Source organism: Chaetodon trifascialis, chromosome 1 (genome assembly GCF_039877785.1).
Source record: "Chaetodon trifascialis isolate fChaTrf1 chromosome 1, fChaTrf1.hap1, whole genome shotgun sequence".
NCBI lineage: Eukaryota > Metazoa > Chordata > Actinopteri > Chaetodontiformes > Chaetodontidae > Chaetodon > Chaetodon trifascialis.
Window position 1 is genome coordinate 5,097,552 of NC_092056.1, and position 17,875 is coordinate 5,115,426.

Consider the following 17,875-nt stretch of genomic DNA (forward strand, 5'->3'; position numbering starts at 1 on the left):
TCTGATCATTATGGAGTGTGAGAGGTGTCATGGAGAAAAAAGAAATGTTTGCATAATTTAATAATTTGTGTTCTTGAATTAGTAATTGGTTCGCACAATTCAGTAATTCCTGCTTTCAATTTAATCATTTTTGTGCATGAATCAGTCATTTCTACTCACAGTTAAATGTCATATTATATATTTTGCCTCATCTCCTCTTGTACGGGAAAGCGAACATCTTTGTTGATAAAAGAAAAAGACATTTATGAAGCCTTCCAGAACCCTGACATTGCGGTTTATCAAACAGATGACACCCACAGTATCGTCACATTTTTAAAACAGTCAGGAAAAACAGTATATTATGCTGTTGTGTATGCATTTAAGGGATCTCACAGATCTTGTGTTTGGCTGCCAAAATCACACGGCTAATGGCATGAAAGTGATAAGTTATGCTAAATTGAGATTATTAATTAGAAAACTGTGCATTCAATTTTTTTTGCCACCATGACACCTTCCAGCCCCGGTAGAGCATATATAGCGTAAGATAACATAAATAATTCAACAAATACAATTATGTGCTAACTGGCTGTTACATAGCCCCAGATCCTCTTTGGTGAATCTATTTTGGAAATTACTCTGCAACACTGACTACATAAGATGTCCTCAATTTGCAGACTTGTAGTGTCCTTAAAAATATGCCATTATGTCCACATAATGAAGGGTCCTGAGTTAACATTCACATAACCCACTATGCTGGATTTTGTGAGGATTAAAGGCAGTCTTTGTCAGCTGTCACCAGCCATTTAAGAAACTATTCACTGTCCTTTCTGGAAGTTGCTTGCCTCAGAGTTGAAAAGGTCAGTCAGTGGAAATTAAAATTTGTGCTCGAATTTGTGAGGGTAAAGGCTTATAATTTTAATTTCTTCTGTCCACTGAGTGACTGCATTACGTGATAAAATATGTCTCACTAAGAATAGACTTCCTGGTGGGTTAATGTGTGCTCATTTTACTTTGATGTTTACTCATTTTGTCCATGGATTATTGCAGTAACACTACAGTGTTAAATAATAATGTAATCAAGCAAAATGGTGTCACACTGTCTTTAACAGTTAGTCATTTTCCTGTTCTTCAAGGTTTTTTTCTCCCATTTCCCAGCCTATCAGACAAGATATAAGGAAATCCACAGTATTACCCTACTTACAATGTGGGACACAAACAAGTACTGTTGTGACTGTCATGCATTATGAACTGTGGAGTCAGATACAAATATTTCATATAAATAAATCAAGACATTTAAGATTTGCCTCTCATTACTTAAGGTTATAATAGAGTTTTGTGCTGGTTGACTTGGTGACCCCCGTGGATGCTGGTGGAAACAGCACGTTTAATACTACAGTTCCCAGAATTCTGGCTGCAGTGAAATGCTCCTCGAACACCAACTCTATAGTAACTACAACTATAGGCATAGGAACAACTGCTGTATTTCTTCATGGTGCAGCCAAATGTCATTTTAATGCAGGAGTCAGGCTAAAACTGGCCTTTTACCATCATTCTGCCATCGTTATGCTGCATACCGAATGAGTGTGTGGACAGCAGGTCACAGTGAAAGGAGCTACCTCACTGAGAAGTTGGAGGTGTGCAGCCTGTTGCCTGCAGCTCTTCAGCTAATTTCATCTCACTGTGGCTGCTCCCTCTTGTTCACTTACTTCCTGCAATATTTCAAAATGATCCATTTCCAAAACATGCAGAAAGTGGCCGTTGTTTTGTAGATACACTTTTGATGAATGACACTGGTCAGTGCTAATCCCACTGACTAACAGTGCATTTCCTGTGACTACTTCATAATCGGGGCCGCACATGCAAGCATACACAGTGACATCACATACTGTTTTAATCTTGCATTGGCTATGGTTAGGTGTACCTAATAAACTGGCTACTGAGTTTGTATACAATGCACCTTGGCAGTAACCTGGGGCCCATTGCACAAAACTAGGATAAGGGATTAATCCGGGATATGTTGGTTATCCTGGCTCAACTTCTCTGTGATCCGGCTGCACAAAAGCAGGATAGCGGAAAGTGGGATATGTTATGGGATAAGTTATCATGGAGATTTATTCTGTGGAGCTAGCCTGCTCCAGACCAGGCTAAGTTCCAGGGATCTATTTAATCTCATCCCTTATCTCAGTCAGCAGTCATCACAAACGGAAACCAATAGTTATTCCACTGACCACTACACATTGTTACCATATTCAACTAGACCCACGGTCATTATTTAAACATTAACACAAAACATAAGCATCATTAATTTCAATTTTAATTAATTTCATTAATTTCAATCATCGTAGATAAATGATGATTTTAGATGATGTTGCAATCATCAGATAGATTCCCATAGACTATATATAAAATGCACATCCGATATAAATATAATAAAGGGAAATTATGTAAGGGATAATGCCCAACGAGGTGTCCATTAACAGAAATGAATGGACCACGCGGAGGCGTGAACCGTCCGACGCGAAGCCATACCATAGTCACTTACGAAATAAATAAATATTAAATCAATTGTTAATACGTTAATGTTTTTTTTTTTTTTTTTTTAATTAAAATCGTAAGTTTTTCCACAAGAAGCGGCTGAGTGGACTATTTAATATCTCTCGTTGTGACGCGTTGCCAAGGTAACCGGCTCTCGCCACAGAACCTGCAACTCGGTCGGCCGCAGGTGTTATATTGGGCCTAATCAGAGGAGGGAAATGAGATGGTTGCTTAACGTTATGGAACATAATCATAGTATGAACTATCATCGTATGTTTTCATCCAACTTTTTTTACGTAATATAAATTATTGACTTGAAAAAACTGAATGGGAAGCACAGCTCCAGTTTTTCAGAAACGGGAAACAACTGTACAAACAAAGCGCTGAGATAGTGCTACGATGTCTTTACTCACAATCACCTGTCAGGTCTGTTTAAAGCGACCCTGCTCCGCCCACTCACGAGCGCTTTTTTTGCTGCGTCACAGCGCGTTTGAACAAGCTGCGGGAAATACCTGCAGCTAGCGCGGAGTTTCTTAAACAAGCTAGCCGTGTAGTTTCAGGCTAATTTGAGGAGGAATTATGAGGTTTTTCGGCTTTCTCCCTGGACATAAAGTTTCTGCATCTGCCTCAGACACTGTTTCTGGCCGCAGGTGAAGTTTTCTTGTGCTGCTTTTGGAAGTTTTCTGGCAAGAAGCTGGCAGTCAGGACACCAAAGCAGGTAAGCTAATTTGCTGTTTGCTAACATGTAGCCACATTGTGAGAAGGTGTGTTGTTGATGATGTTTGTCTGAAGCTACCGAGACTCCTGTCTGTTTTTAAAATGCTAATGCTGGCTGTTAATTTATGCTGTTACACTAGCTGCTGTATCTGCAATGGCATTAATTGGCAATACATTTAGTTGTTTTTTGTTTGTGTTGTAGTGTTATGATGCTTTCATGGTGTTTACTCATGAGGTAAACAGCAGCCTTACTTTGGCCTTGAGGATATAAACGTGATTGTAGTCCTACAGTACACAGAGCCCATAAACATTTCTCTGTAGTATTGGCTTTTGTCACACACACTAGATAGCAATTCAGATTTTCTCCACAAATTTAGCCCCACATTAGAGAAATGCTTCAGCTCAAAGCAATGTGTTTCTGTGACAGCGTCTTTACTGTTCTTCATATCATAATTACATCTACACTGCTGAGCTCCTGCTCTTGCCCTGCTGCTTCGCTCAGATGCACTCCTTGTCAACCCGGAGCTTACATCCATGTACTGATGGTCATCTCCTGCTTATCTTCACTCCATAACATCTCATATGAAGAGGCAGTCTGCTCTAAGCCGTGAATTGTTGTGATTTTGATAGCTTAAGTGAATTATTACCGGCTGCAGAGCTGGTGAGTTTTAGCCTGCTGTTGCATATCAGGTGTAATTTCAGGCCATTGTCCATCTCACTTCACTAAATAGTATATTTCCCTCAGTGGTTGGAAGTGGTTTGTTTATTATCGCCTCCGCTGTGCCTAGCTTGGTGTTCGCTTGTGGTAAGTGACAAAGTCAGAGTATGAACTCTAGTTATTTGGGCTTTTTTCCCCCCACACATCAAAGATGTCCTGTGAGTTGGCTGGATGAACTAATGCTAATATATGGCTGTTCAGAGTTTTCCCAAGAAAAATGGTTTAGAGGAGGCTGCAAAACTTCTAGAAATGATTTTCATTCATGCTTATAATTACTGCAATCAATATTCAGAAAACATTGCATTCAGATTATGTTTGAAAGGGTTGCAATGTTTGTACCAGCAGAAAGTGCTCATAATGTTTCTCAGGAACGAGTTAGCGATCAATGGGAGTGACTCAAACTCCACCAGTCGAACAGATTGGCCCATTAAGTGAATTACTGGATATTTAGGGCTGCAAGGGTTGTCTATTGTACATTTACCTTAAAAATCCTGCATTTCTTACTCTTTGGAATTGGGCAGCTGTGTCAGATTGCTATGCCATTTTCTGTCTTTAATAGAGGACTTTGAAGGGGAATGAATGACTGAATAAACAACCGAGCATTTAAAGTCAAACCGAAACAGAAGTTGGTTGTTTTAGCTGGTTTGAGTGGGCTGATTATCTGGCTGAGTGTCGGCCTTGTACAGTGGCCACTGACCAGCAGCCATGTCTACAAATGTATAGCATGCTTTGTTGATTTGCCTGCTGTCTGTGTCTGAGAGGTTTCAGTGAAACAAATTGGTCAAATGGCAATTCATCACTCTATTCACTACTGTAATCAATAACTTTGCTATGGGGTGTTAACATTATGTCCTCAGACTTGAGCAACTCTCCTACATTTCATACATATTTTATTAGGCTTAGTAGAGTGAAATTAAAGAGTAAATCAAGATAAGTTCTGTTGTGACATTACAAACTAACAACAGCCCAGAAGTTCAGATTGTTATACATGAGAGAAACTTGTGTTTTTGCATCATTTTGCAGGAAACAGTGTGTTTACTTGAGGCTAGAACTATTTTTGACGTCCACGTCTTGCCTAATCTCCATATCTAAAATTCTTTTAGAAGAATGCTCAAGTGGCACAAACATCTAAAAGCCTAAACATATTTTCAGAAGAGTGAAGAGACTAATAATTTTGAAGTGGCCCTTAAAATTGTATGTTCTGGGATGAAAAGACATTCATATTTTGACAATGGTTATAGCTGACATGCTCTTATTTGGTTAAACCACAAAGAAAAATGTCTGCAGTTTTTTGGTTCCCCAAAAGCATTTGATAATCAAGTTTTCATAGTTGACATGCATGACTCTAACTTTGAATAAAGGAAATAAAATGATGCTAAGAGCACTATTCTCATTCTCAACAGACAATAAACTGACTACCTTCAGCTGTTTGTGCTCTTCTATTGCTAAATCCAATCTGACAACATCATATGATTGTACCTACATCTGAAAATTTCACTGCACACTTGAGGATTGCACTCCTGCTCCTTATGCGTTGACTTCAGTTTTTCTGAGTGCCATGAAATGAGATGTGAAGATGATATACCGTATGAGATGAAAACCCTGACAGGGACAGGGACAGGACCGAAGCTACCAGAGATATTCCCCCCTGCCTGACAGCCAGGCAGTGGCATAATGTGGCTTGAAATACAGTACAGCCTGCTTTATTTTCAGGAGGCTAAGCTCATGGTGCCAAGTCCCCATATTTTTACCTGAAAATCATGAAACTACAGTAACCTCAGTGACATTGGGATGCTTCCTGCATGCTTCGTGTTCTTATAAAGATTGTAAATTAAGCTAAAGAACAGTGGAGGTGGCATATTGTGTGAATGATTAATTTTATCAGCAAGAATTTGGGTAAGATATTTTGATGAAAGAGTGTGGGGAAAAAAAAAAAACTATGCGTGGATGTCTCACATTTGGCCCTAAAGCCATTATTTTTGTCCCACGAGAAATGTAATTCTGCCAATTGTGTGATTTAATTTCACTTCACGGTGCAGTTTTGCTTTGTTTCTGTTCACTGTCACGTAAGGCAGATTGAAATTTAGTCTAAATTCAGTGAAAGAATCTCAGAGCAGATGACTTGTGTTGGCAGGTGGAATCAGTTCACTTACACTTAGTTTTTAAGAATTACTTGATTGAATTTTGTGAGAGTAACATTGTACAGTGAAGGGAAGCTGAAATAATTAGTTGATTAATTGATTAACCAGTCAACAGAAAAATAATCTGCAAGTACTGTGCTTTGATAGTTATTAATCATTTAAGTAGGCTTTAAGCAAAAATTCCAATTACTGTTCCAACAAGAGGATTTGCTGCTTTTGTTTGTCTTCTGTGAAAGGAAACTGAATATTTTAAGACCAAACGATTAATTGAAAATAATCAGCAGATTAATCGTAATGAAAATGATTGTGGTTTTTAGCCCTAAAGTGAAGTACTCTGTACTTCAGTTTATAATTTTGAAAGGAGCCACACAAGACAGATACTGTATATCCACCAAGACTGACCATAAAATGACAGCAGGCTGAGATATTTCAATTATATCTACATGTTGTAATGCTGTGTGTATTGTTCTGTAGGCAGATAAGACTTCAGATCCCACAAGAAGAAGTGAAATTTCTAAGATGGTGATATTAGACAAGTCAAGTTAGGAAATGATGATTCATGATTAAACTGCCATCACGTACCATTAATACATTTACCAGTATATCATATTTTTGGTGCTGAAAGTGGAGCTTACAGAATGTTAAAATGTTCGATCGGCCTACATCTTCGTCTCTCTCTCTTTCTTCCTCCTGTATGTGTATGACTCATCTGCATGTTGTGCAGTCGAGTGTAACATCTTACACTGCAGCTCTGCTCCCTCTGACAGATTATGATCTACTGTTATATTGCGATGAAAAGAGCAATGCTTAGATTTCAAGTTGAAGTCATGCCGGAGGGCTTACACGGTGGCTGTTCAGCGTTTTCTCTGCAGTGATTCCTCTTTTATCTCAGCAGAAACAGGACAAATTCATTAGGGATGTTGCCTATACAGTGGTTTCTTACATGACTCCTCTTCACAACAACGGCTAATGAGTGTGAACAAAAGAAGTGTTACAAAGGACTTCAAGGGAGAGGCAGTGTGGCCCGGTGGTGGTATTGGAGAATAGGTGATGGGCTCAGCAACCTTGTCATCATTTTAAGCTTGAATATGCCGAGTAAATGTTGTGTGTTTGTCTTGCAAACACTCTGAGTTGTCACAGCTCAGATGAGGTTGCAGTGTCACCAGACTGGATAGACTATTTCATGTTAGTCTCCAAATAGTGGTAATCGGGTGGACAAAGCGTTTAAAAGGGGTGTTGATTCAGTTTCGTATTTGAGCCTTCCTAGAGCTTAATTGATTAATCCATTAGTTGTGTGTGTGTGTGTGTGTGTGTGTGTGTGTGTGTGTGTGTGTGTGTGTGTGTGTGTGTGTGTGTACATATGTATATATATATATATATATATATATATATATAATCACATCATCTAATTTGTTCCTCCTTGATTAACATAAGTTTAGTGTAAAAATGTCATTTTGACTATGCTTTTTACTCTCCTTGTTCACTAGACCTCCTTGTGTCTCAATTTGTACTTGTATTTTAAGTCTCTAAAAGGTCATTAATAAGGAACATCTCTTAAATGTAGCAGCACTCTCTCAGCAAACTGTGACCAATTTGTACCCATCTGTAATGCAGCCACTCTGGTACCACTTGATTGGGTACACCTGTCTAAGACTTGGGAGGGTATTGCCTCCGTGGAAGCCTGAATTTAGATTCAGCACAGGAAATTTTGGACCCTGCTGACTTGACAGCATCTCTTTTGGGTTTGTTTTCTTGATATTCAAGCTGCAAATATTCCCATCTCACCTCAGAGTTGCTCTGTTGTGTTTGGAGACTCACCACTCCATTCCATCACAACCCTACCAGCCTGTATATTTGACGCTATGCAGGATCCATGCATCTATTAGGTTAACGTACCATCTGAAATGGAGATTTGTCATGTAAGCCAACTTTCCATCCATTCTTACTTTTCCACTTTTCAGTCATCCATTCTTATGCAACCACTGTAGCACTGTCTTCTTGCTCTTGGCTATCAGGAGAGGAGCACAGCATGGTCCTCTGCAGCTGCAGCTCCTCTGCTTTAAGGTTCAATGAGTTGTGCATTCAGAGATGCTCTTCTGAACACGATTGTTGTTATGAGTGCCTGTGTACTCGTGGCCTTTGTGTGTCCAGCTTGAAATAGTCTGGCCATTACTCTCTGACATTTATCATCGACAAGTTGTTTTTGCTAACAGAGCTTCCCCCTGACAGTATGTTTTTGTGAATTGTCCCATTTGCTGTAAAAACTAGACATATGCGTGTTGCAGGAAAATCCCAAGAGGCTGAAGGCTCAGGGGCTAAAACCGGGAGCCTACATCTAGCACTAAAAATGCCAACAAATGCATAGTCACTGACCTCATGTGTCTTACCTCAGCTGAGCAGTAGTTGACACCCTTGACAATGTCTGCATTTATATATTGGATTCAGTAATTTTACTGTTTGAAGGAGCTGCCTGAAGTATTGAAGTATACCTAATCAAGAGACCACAGTCTGTATATCTACTATGTGTGAGTGTGTATGTGTGTATGTGTGTGTGTGCTGAGATCTCAAAGGAATCAGACCTGCCTCTGCACATTAGGTGGAGGGAGAAAGGGTTTCAGAGCTCTGGATAATTGGAGACTTTGTCCTTAAAGGTGAACCTGACATGTATGTGACAGTTTTTGAGGGACTGCAGCAGCACCCTGGGCAGAAAGATGTCACAGGGCCACTGTGTGCACCACCAGCACACAGCAAATGGACATTTTTGGCTAAGCAACGAGCAGTTAAAAAAAAAAAAAAAGTATCTAAGAATGGCAACAACTAACGATTATTTTCATACCAATCACAGTTTCCCAAAGCCGAAGGTGACATCTTGAATTTGCTTTGTTTGTCTGACCAACTGTCCAAAACTCAGATGTGTATGTATATATATGTATATATATATATATGTATATATATATGTGTATATATATATATGTGTGTGTGTGTGTGTGTGTGTGTGTGTGTGTGTGTGTATATATATATATATATATATATATATATATATATATATATATATATATATATATATATATATATATATATATATATATATATATATATATATATATATATATATATATATACACTCACACACACACACACACACACACGTATATGAAGATATATGAAGATATAATTCTTTGACATTTATTGACAAATCAAGCAATTGATTTGTGAGTTTTTGCCCTACTTAGATGCTTTTTTAAAATTTTGATTGTGAAAATGATGGTCAGCTGTCAAACCCAGAAATATTAACTGTCAACTAAAAATCTGCAAAAATGAAAAATGAAGATGTTGGAACAAGTGATTTTTTTTATTTTCTATTTTGCTTAAAAAATTACTTATCAAAGTAGTTGCTGATTAATTTTCCGTGAATCATCTAATTGATTGACTTATCACTGCGGCTCTATATGCATCAACATTATGTGCAAGTCATATAATTTGAGACATTTCTATCCTGAAGAAATCTGAAATATTTTTTCACAGAGACTGAAATGGTTACTGCAGTTTAAATCTCTTTGAAGTGTGCAGGTGCATTGAATTAATACATTCAGTTAGCATTTGTGTGTCTTAATTATGGCCTTGAACAAAGGTTCACCTAATGCATTAAATATTATACCTTAAGGGGGTGTGAAAGCAGAGAACCTCATTATTCCTCATTAGATATAGTTATTGTAAGTGCATTATCATACACTTAGAACATTAACGGGGCCCTACCTTATAAAAATATTTGATTTCCCAATGACATGGACCTTCACTATTATAAATAATGAGAAGTGAGATACTCATTACATTCAGCATTGGGAGGATAACGCTTGTTTTAACTTTATATTGTTAAGATGTTGACATGGCTTCCTTCATGATCATTCTTCACTACAGACCGGCCAAGAGCTTTCATCGACATTGCTCATTTCAGTGCAATGCAACTGTATAATGAATCGTTTATTCAGTCATTTTAAGTGTATTCAGTGACCTGATGCATGTCACACCTTACGTGCTCTTGAGATTCTTCATAAGATTATTAGATGTGCCACTGATCCTTCTATCCAAAGCGTCCTCTCCACCCTGCTGTCCTGATTCTTTCAGAAAGATTTAGCACAAATGCAAACAGTAGAACATATCTATCTATATAGATGGATGAATATGATTTGTAGGCCGAAGCATCTCTGTGTCGCCACAATACTTCTTTTAAATGGTATGTTGTGACACATTTTACCTGTATCCAAAAAGAAGCTCCTGCACTTTGGATATTGCACTTGGCCATTTACTGATTTTGGTTAATTGTTCCAAGATATGAAAGAAGTAAAAACACAAATATAAATAAGATTTAAACAGTGTTAGATTTAGCTGAATTTGTAAAATTTTGAAGGACTCCATGACCCGGACAACATGTAATATCATGTCAGTGTATGTTTTGAGAACACAAAACTAATTTAGATTTTTTTTTTTTCATCCTCTTTGTCTACCAACAATATTTCTTATTTGTGTCTATACGCAACACCAAAAATGTAAAAAAAAAAAAAGGAGACCATTTATGGGGGCTGAGTGGTTGGAACATGAACAATATCACCATAACATTAGATGTGTGTCTTCAAAGCAGTTTTTTTTTTGTACATAAAAAAAGCAATTTGGATGTTTGGCTCAGTTACAGCCCCCCTTCTGTTTTCCAACATGTCTTATTTTTATGTTCTCCCATAATTTGTAATGGTCATGATAAGATTTTACACACCTATTTAATTGCAGCCATAAAATGATTTTGTGGTTTGGCATTAAACTGCACTTTTTATTTATTTATTTTTTTTAAAGTCATGCCAATCCCAGATGGAAACAAGTTTCATCAGCGGCCAAAAGTATAACAGTTAGTCCACGGTTATAAAGCAAACAACTGTCTTTCCTGTGAGTGCAGGGCTGACTGTAAGGGAACCATAAGTGATTGGAAAGATATTCTGAGGGCATGTGAGCACACGCTGATGCCACGGGTTTATTGCAACTGTGAAAACTTCTGAAATCAGAAAGCTGGCTGTCTTTGTAATCTAACAATGGGGAAATTCTATCTTTGCCAAACAATAGTCAACATTGCAGGGCATGTGCATGTTTGTGTAGAGAGAAAATGTTGAGTGATTAATATTCTTTCATCCGGTACCGTAGGTGCTAACAATAAAGACAGGGTTTATTTACATGAAAATAGAAACTGAAATATGAGCCTGGGTTGTTACTCAGAAAAAACTCTGTCATTCATCATAAATTTCTATACTGCAGAGGCTTGTTGAAGTTACAATGGTTGTACTGCTGAATAAATCCTTTGCAGACGTTGTCTGCAAGTAAGAATTTAGAGTCATGAGAGCAGATTTATCATGTTGACTCTCTGCTCTCAGTGGTATTTCTTGCTGGCAGTTACAGCTTTCTAAAGCAACCAGGCACTGTTTTGAAATCTGGAGGTTAGGGATAGACCATTAATTCACTGAATTTGCTTAATTAGCCTACTGCCTCATGCCAAACCCTGAATAAAATACCTTGGGACTTATAAGCAGAGGTTTCAAACAACTTTCCACTGCAGCCTTGCCCTGCTTAAAAGCAGGAATTGTTTTTTTTTTTTTTTTTTTTACACCAGCGTAGTGGGAATCTCATTTAGAGAAGAATCAGTGTTAGGGCAGTTTGACAGATGTTCTCACTCAAAAAAAGCTGTTATGTCAAGGTGATTCCATATTCAATACCATCTGTTCTTGAACCCAGATACATCTGGAGAAAATCTGGGGCGATCAATTCTTGTTGCATCTTATCTTGCTACAGACCTTGATCCAGGGCAAGTTCCTGGCTCTCTAAACTAACTGTAGTAAGCATTGCATTTCCTGTCGAGTCAGTGCCTTGTATCACTTCTTGCTTTGTGTGTGTTTCTGTATTGGTGGGAAGAAAACTGTACACTTAACTTCAACCTTGAAAACACTGACTAGAAGGCTGACATACTGAATAGTGTTTTAATGGGAAAAAACTCTGCTGGAGTTTAGTCTAACTCGTGTTTTCTAATGTTAAATGTTTCATGAGAAGGACAACAGCTACATCACACTCCACTTACAAAGCTTGAGTGAAATGGTTCATTAGGAGGACATTAAAGAAGAAGTTTTTTGATATTTGATATGTTCTCTTATAAGAAATCTGTCATCGAACAACAGTCCAGACTGTGCTGTACAGCTCCATTGTTGTCCAAAATCTATTTAGAAACGGAAAAGATTTGGTCTGAGTTCTTCCTTCATTGCAGTGGACATTGACACAGATGTTTATGATTAGTTAATCTCTGTGCTGCTAAGTAAATACTCAGGTTCGCTCAAAATAATATGAATCTACACCTGAAAATTACATTTCACTCCTTAGTAATCTTTGCTAAAAGCTACAGGGTCCACCTGTTTTAGAGTAATTTTTTTTTTTACCCATAAATGAAAATGACCTTCCCAAATCCCTTATTTGTGTACACAATTGGGAATAATGACAATAAGATAATAATAAACTTTATTTATGTAGCACTTTTCCGAAAAAAAAGTTACACAGTGCTTTTCATGGTGGAACCAGGACTAATGGACTCCAATGGGGCAAAATAAATCTGATGATTTAAATAACACAAAAATATAACAGAATAAAATACCCAACAATAATACAGGATCTAGGGTTGCATTCTGGCTCATAGAAGATATGCAATTCAGCAATGTAACTGGGAACTACATGAAGAACACGAAGCGCTTTAATAAATCAATCAAATCTTAAAATCAATTCTGCAATTTGTGGTAACCAGTGAAGAGAGGCCAAACAAGCGCTGATGTGATCTTGTCTTCTATTATTTGTCAAAAGCTGAGCAGCTGCATTTTGCACTAGCTGAAGTCGTGAGAAACCCTGAATACAATGGACTACAATTACTGCGATGGTGTAAAATGACCATGAATGACCTTCTTAGGACCAGGCCATGAGAGAAAAGGCCTGATTTTCAGATGCTTCTCAGTTGAAGAAAAACATTATTGAATGACTTTTGTAACTAGTTTTTCAAGTTAAAGGTCACTGTTGAATATAACATCAGTTTCTGGCTTCAGGTTTGACATTTGTAGACAGGGATGAATATGTTTTTGTAAAATTGGGACAGACTTTGGGGGACCAAAATATATTAATTCAGATTTGTCTTCATTTAGCTTGAAAAGGTTTAGGACTTTAGGTCTTTGGTACTGTCTGAAATATGTCCTCATTGCTAAGCATCACATTATGTCTGGTATTGAATGTGGTCAGATTAATAATGTTGTTTATTTTTCGATTCTCAGATAGTTCCCAGTATTTGGAGGCACCATCTGGTACAGCTGCTGGAGAAGTTTGTCTTCTTTTGTTGATTGAGAGTTTTGTAGAAAACATGATTATGTCTTTCAAAGTAAGGTATTGACAAAGGTTTTGATTTTTTTTTTTTCAATTTATTTATTTTGTTGTTGCTTCAGCACTGAGACTAGTATCAAGCCAGTACCAACCATTTTCAAACAGCTAAGTCATTGCTCATTACTGGTACCTCACAGCATTTAATTCTTGGGGTCAAATCTCTGCCAATGTCCTTCCTTTTAAACGTCCTTCCCTCTGCATGGCTTTCTTTCACTTGCTTCACATTTATTTGCTACTTACAATGCAGCTCAGTATTCGTGTCTCAAGAATGATTATCAGCTCAAGTCGAGATATTTGTTTGTGATTAAGTGATTTTCCAACCCCGTAGATTCCTACTGAAGCAATTTTTGAGAAAACTGTTATTGATCAGCAACCCCATAATACCCCTACAGCTCTATTATAGTCATAAGACAAAAATTGCCCAGTACCACAATCGAGTTTTTTATTTACTTTTTTATTGTCTTGTTTTGGAACTACGGTCTAGTGCTGCTTACCCGTGGTTGTTTCAAATACAAAATGAATACAGTACAAAGGACTACCATTGTTGTCTACCCAGCATTCCTCTTGGGAATCTTCCCTACCATCTTAGATGATGTTACCCTCAAAACTCAAGGGACCTTTTGTGAGATCGCCGCTTCTGTGGCCGAGGTGCTATCCCATGGCAGCAAGAAAGGGGGGGAGCATCCTCCCCAGAGCACATGGTAATCACTTATTGTTTCCTTCACACACAACACAACAACAGAAGTGATATGTAAGTGTGAGCAAACAAGCCACACTCACAGGATTTGCACTTATTTATAAAAATGACTCATTTGAAATGCATTATATTTCAGTTTAATGTCTAACTTTTATCTTATCATTCTCAATTATGAGGCCTGCCTGAGGGCAACTTAGTTCCATTTTAAACCCTTTGCTTCCTCTTGGACCCCTCTGTGCTGCTCTGAAATTGGCTACTCACATTACGAACTGTGACACACATTACCATTCGCCACAGGGAAGTCAAAGATGACATGTTTGAAAAACAGGTGGGTCTGACAGAGAGGAGAAATGTTAGAGAGGAGCAAACCTGAAAACCTAATAACACCATTTTATTCCTTTTGGCAGATCTATATTTGTATAACCCAATAATCTCAGTATCCATGTGTGAAGATGCTAGCTGACTGGCTCAGTTTAACAGGCTTCACAGCAGGCATATTGGGTGTGGGTCAGATGCCTGCAGGCTGCTAATGATTAATGAATTCCATCACTGTCATTCTGGGACTATGGTCGCACAGACAGAAGCTGTCTATCAGCCTCAGCCTGCTCATCTCGCTGCAAAATTAGCTTAAAATATGCTCTCAAGGTTCCATGAAGGAAGGGATTACAAATCAAAGAAAAAATACTGGATGTTGTTTAATTGGAGAACAACATTCTTTGCTGATTACTAGAATAAAAAATAAAGGCTGTGGCTGTGAGGCTGTGCTTTGATTATGTGACTGCTGGTTAGAATTAGAGTGTTGTTTACTTTCCATTCATTTAGCCTATTGGGGAAATTCAGATTTTAAAGGATATGTCATTTTTTTTCAAGTCAGGTGCACATGCGAACTTTCCTTCCTGGTACACTTCCAACGTAATAGATCAGGATAAAATCTACTGTCTTTGTTCTGTGCAAAAATTTATTTAGATTTTATTTAATGGTAATATGAAGCTTCAGTGGTATGAGTTATTGAAATCAAGCAGCGATCTTCCAAATTTAGTCTTTCAGTACAAAATTAAACCATCCCCTCACTGTTCTATAACTCAGCACGGAAATGCTGTCTGGGGAAACAGAGGGAATTTCACACTTAAAAGACTGTAGCATTGGTAGATACCGACTGAATGTGACTAACTCAGACTGTGAAGCTTCATTTTAACTGCAGATAAAATGTGGAATGCATATTTGCACAGAACGCAGTCTGTGGATTTTTCCCCACCTTTTACATTAGAGGCTCATTAGGAAGGAATTACTTACTGGACTGTGTGTACAGGATGAATAATTACTGCAAGCACGATCAGTTTCAGTGTTCATATAGGCACCTGACTGTTGTGTTGAACTTGAAAAGTTGTGACCCTATAGTGTAACCACCACAGAGTTTGATCAGTCCATCTTCAGTTCTTAATGTGCTCGGAAGTGCACCAATAGAAAATGATTGATACCCAGGGCAAACCTTTGGACAGCAGCATAATGGTAGATTAAGTGGGCTCTTGTCACATCTGTTACAAAGTGCAATATGATTTTTGGTTGGCTCTCAACAAACACAGCTAGAATACTGAACAGTACAAAATGTCAATGAAAGCTTCTCCATTGCCATTATCACCATTCTTACCAGGTAATGGTAATGTTCAAACTGATAAACCCAATGTTTTTTTTTTTTTTTTATAAATATATACTCATTCTGAATTGGATTCCTACAACACTGTCCCAAAAATATATTTACAAAAACAAAACAAAACACAAGGTTTATCAATTGGAACATTAAATATCTTATCTTTGTACTGTATTCAATTTAATAGTGGTTGAAAAGGATTTGCATTCTGTTTTTTTTATTTATGTTTTACAGCGTTCAGCTTTTTTGTAATCAGGATTGTACAAAAGGCAGACAACTGCTTGTTTATTCAAGTATGTATTTCCTGTCAAATACAAGATGTATCATGTTAAAAAAGCTAAACGGAATAGCAAGGTTTTCCATTGTGTCTTTTGCCATTACTTTCACTGTTTTGATAAAGAAAAAGTAAATAGTACTATAAACAGGCTTGTTAAATACTTAACAACACATGAGCAGTGCCGTCTCATTGAACAACACTGAGTGATTTAAAACTGTGTTTAGAAATCAGAGAAACAGTAAAATATCAGTGCCCTTCAGAAATGTCAGACACTGTTATGAGGCCACCATTGTACTCTAGCTGAATATTAATGAGTTGCTTGTGTTTTTGTTTTGTCCTTGGATAGCATGAAATACTCAATGTGTAAGGCTGAAGTGGAAAAGCTAATCAATCAATCAAACCCTAATTTGGCAGATTTTTTTGCCCCCCAAACTCTCAAATTTCTAGTCCATATGTTATTTAACATATGACTTATGGCATTTATTCAATCTTTTGTGGCTATATATTATCCTAGCTAGCATTTTATGTTTTATATGGCTTCTAACAATCTTAGATTTTTAGTGGCTCTGGTTTTTCCTGTCGATATCTTGCCCTGACCCTTGAAACAACTATATTTTTCTATTTCTAGCTTGTGTTTCTTGCTTGAACTTTTAGTTAACACACTATTTCCTGGAGCACTGATGTTTTTCAAATTGGTAAATGTTTGGAAGGGACAGAAATGGCCATCATGTCTTACTTACTTACTGCAACCTGTACGATTGTTTGACAAAAGCATCTTGTTGGGATGAAATTATTTGCAAATAAAGCCAATTAATGAGGAGAAAGTCTTTAATAAGCTGATATAATGATAAACCAAGACAGCAATGGACTCTGTTGTACCATACAGTAAGTAGTGCTGCACTCGAGAGGAAAAATTGGTCCTGTCAAATGAGGTTTTCTCATGTAGCAGTTAACTTAAACTGTGTTACTTGCATTTATGTCAGCAAATAATTCAATTCAATTCAATTTTATTTATTTGTATAGTGCCAAATCACAACAGAAGTTGTCTCAGGACACTTTCCATATAGAGCTGGTACAGACCAAGCTCTTTTAGATGCACGTCAGCAATTAACTGAGGAGCATGAACAAATCTTTTGCCAAAATATTATGCTTTAACCAGAGATAAGGGTGTAAAGAAAGTAACAAGAGACGGCCATTCTCATGTCATAACAGATTAGTCCACACACAACCCAACCCCCTCAAACACCCACACACACTCTGCTTCTCTCAGATCTAATTTTTATTCCCTGGTTTCTTATATCCAGTGGATTTGTGCTTTGGGAGTTTAAGCAAACACGAAGCTGTGATAAAACCTGAACTGGAAAATTGTACTTTAAAATATTCAGTCTTCCTGAAAAATTAGAACTTGTCGTGGTTAAAGCAATTTTTGCATAGTTTTTCTTTCATCCACCATCAAAGAAGACTGTTGCATTTTCACTTTTGTATTAAAAGGAGACACATTTGGCTGAATTGGAGGGCAGCCAAAGCTACTACACTGCATACATAAGCTGAAGGCTAAGTACAAATTATAGGTTCTCTGCTGTAATGTAAACTCCATTTTAGATATAATTAAGTGTGGTAAATGATCCCTTGAACCTTAGGTTATACCTGCTACTACTAACTATTTTGATATTCAAATACTTCATCGATTATTGAAGCAAATAATTACAGGCCTGGAATT